The sequence below is a fragment of the Mercurialis annua genome, linkage group LG7, assembly GCF_937616625.2.
Source record: "Mercurialis annua linkage group LG7, ddMerAnnu1.2, whole genome shotgun sequence".
Lineage (NCBI taxonomy): Eukaryota > Viridiplantae > Streptophyta > Magnoliopsida > Malpighiales > Euphorbiaceae > Mercurialis > Mercurialis annua.
Genome location: NC_065576.1, coordinates 12,593,094 through 12,595,982, shown reverse-complemented (window position 1 = coordinate 12,595,982; position 2,889 = coordinate 12,593,094). Strand labels below are relative to the sequence as shown.

The following is a 2,889-nucleotide window of genomic DNA, read 5'->3' as shown; positions in this document are numbered from 1 at the left end:
TCATTTGTGGGCCTTATAAAAAATTCAGCATTTGTTGTGTAATCCCGAAAATAATAATAATAATAATAATAATAAAAAGTAAAATTATAATAATAATATAAATAAGATAAAATAAAGTTTACTAATAATAATAAAAGATAAGGGATAAGGTTGTCATTTTATTTTTTCTAAACAAAACCCTAATTTTAATGAGATGTATTTAAAGAAGGCTAGTGCTTTCTTCGAAGAAAACAAAAGAATAAAAAAAACAACATAAAAGAATGAATGTAGCCGTCAAAATATGGAAAACACAAAGTTATTATTAGCTAAAACTATAATTTGAAAAAGGGACAAGAATGAAGCTTTTTAAAGGTATTATCTTCACCACATTTTTCGTTATATTATTATAGTGATTTAAATATATATATTAAGCAATGTAATTGAATTTTGTATAATCCTTATAAAGTTTGCTGTTTTAATCTACTGTATTCATTTGCCAATTTTTGTCTTATTCATGTAGAATACGAATGGTTGTTATTTATGGGTATGGCAAATGAAGATTTACAGAAACAAAAGAAAATTGTTGAATCCATTACAATTTGTTTTTGTATAAATTGAAGTTTTAGTCCCTAAAATTTCAACACTTTTCACCTAAAAGTTTATACTGCAATTTATCATTTTAGCACAAATACCGATAATAATTTTTGTTTCATTTTATTTGGGTTAGTCATTTAATTTAGAGGAAAGTAATAATGTTTCTTCTGTTTAACGTTTTAAAACCTAGAATTTATAAATAGTATAAACAAGTATTTTAAGTTTAATTTACTATATTTTAATCCAATTTATTATTTAATCATAATTCAATATATGTTTGAGGGTGGGATTAGCATGTATACTATTGGTTATATTTTGGGTGTTTGGAATCGTTGATTAAATTTAAGTATTATATTGAATTGCATGTCATGCCATGATTCCTCGTTGTTTTGGACAAGTTTATGCGGTTGTAAATGTATGACCTAGGGCTGATTTGGTACCTTGAAATTAGCACTTTGATTATTCAATTGTTTGATAATTCAATTGTTGGTTTAGATTTCACGTTGGTTGGATTATTATTGGTTAATGTCACTGTTAGTGGGTTTCATATAATAATTTTGAACCTTGCTTAATGAATTGGTGGTTGGCAGCATTTGCATTCTTGTTCATAATAATTGTTCTATAAAACTTGGGTGGTTGATTTTAATTTTTGTCATGCGTTCGATTATTAATTCAACTGTTATTGGTCAATTGCTAATATTATTTTAAATCTAAAAATAATATTAGTATCGATTATAATTTAAATTTTTTAAATTATTATATTTTGAAAACGACAATTTGTAATCTTTTAAATGAATAGTTACTTGTGTAATGTTAATTTTAAATTATTGGCTTCGTGTGCCAATTTGACTAATTTACATTTTATCTTTTAAATTATTTTTTTAAATCATTTGGGTTAAGAAATTTATTTTAAATATTGATTACTTGAGTATAAAGCTATTGAATTTCGTTTCAATTATGAATTATCATTTTATTAAAATTATTATTTTCGTTATTATAATCTGTGGATTATATTTTTTTATATAAAATGGTTGGATCGGGTTATACATTGGTTGCCCGACATGTGAGAAGAAACTGAGCTCCGTGTTAACTCAGTTGACTCGCTACGTTGGAATTAGTAAATTGGATATAATATTTCTATTTATTATTATTTGACTTTACCCTTCCGGATTATATGGTATATATGAGCTCAATAGGCTTGATTTATTTACGGCATTATAATTTATTTGAGAATTGTGTTTCTCTGTGATTTATCTGGTTATTTAATTGTGCTAGTCCTACGTGGTGTCTAGTAATCTTAGAGTTAGGGGTCGTTCAGATATTAACCTATTTATTATTTTAGACCCGTCGACTGCTCGTGCTTCGGAGTCTACGGAGGGTTAGCTGTTTGCCAAGATCACGTGGATAAGCAAGCAGTGAGTTTGTAGTGCTATTTACCGCTTTATTAAGTACCGCAATTTATATTAGTATTATAAATGTTTTCGAGTTGTTTTAAACGATTATGGATCTGGATTGAAACGAGCTACTCGATAGGCTTGTATCGAGACTGTGTGCACCGGTAAGTACTCTGGGAAACGGCAGACTAAAGTCTTGCTTACGCTGGTATATTTATATGTCGAGGATTGGTTCCCGTCTACTCTGGGTTTATCGGTATGCTATGACATACTTACGCTGGGATCATTTCAATACTGTTTTCCATAATCATACTATATTAGTATAAACTGTTTTGATTTAAGGGTTTTAAACTTAATAAATGTAAATAGTATTGCAAACTCATCTCAGTATATCTGACCCCGTTGTTTTCCCAAATTTTCCAGGTTTATGATTTGAGAGCTGGTCCACTCCGATTCTTTTGATTCCTCGGAGGTTTTTATGTTATTAAACTAGTTTCTATTTTTCGAACTCTTAGACCGCAGTAGAACTAGTTTATACATTACTTATTATTGTACTTTGGGATTGTCGATTGAGCGACTATTTATATTTGCCATGTTCACTCTGGAATATTATTTATTTATATATAAGGCATGCTGTTGAACCTTTCAGATATTTAAATTATTTATATTGTTTATTGTTTTTCCGCAAGGCTTGCTACGGGTTTTGGTACGACCATACCCATACCCTAGCGCCGGTCACAATCCACGAAATTGGGTTGTGACAAAGTTGGTATCAGAGCTTTGGTTTCAAACCAAGGCCTTTTTGCATGTTATGTGTTTAATATTTTTTTTTGTGCATGATAAGTTGATGTTGAGTCTTAGGAACTACTGCGGAATTAGGATTCGTGTCTTGTCTCTTGAACGTCATCGTTTCATTTTAAAA

The 2,889-nt window shown here is 29.1% G+C and overlaps 1 long non-coding RNA gene across 1 annotated transcript; it reads left to right on the top strand.

The window, feature by feature from the left end:
- Positions 1-1,634: 1,634 nt before the first annotated feature.
- On the top strand, positions 1,635-2,615 carry LOC130015737 (uncharacterized). The gene is made up of 2 exons (XR_008791083.1): positions 1,635-1,988; positions 2,391-2,615. It is a non-coding gene; the product is annotated as an uncharacterized LOC130015737 (long non-coding RNA).
- Positions 2,616-2,889: the final 274 nt, after the last annotated feature.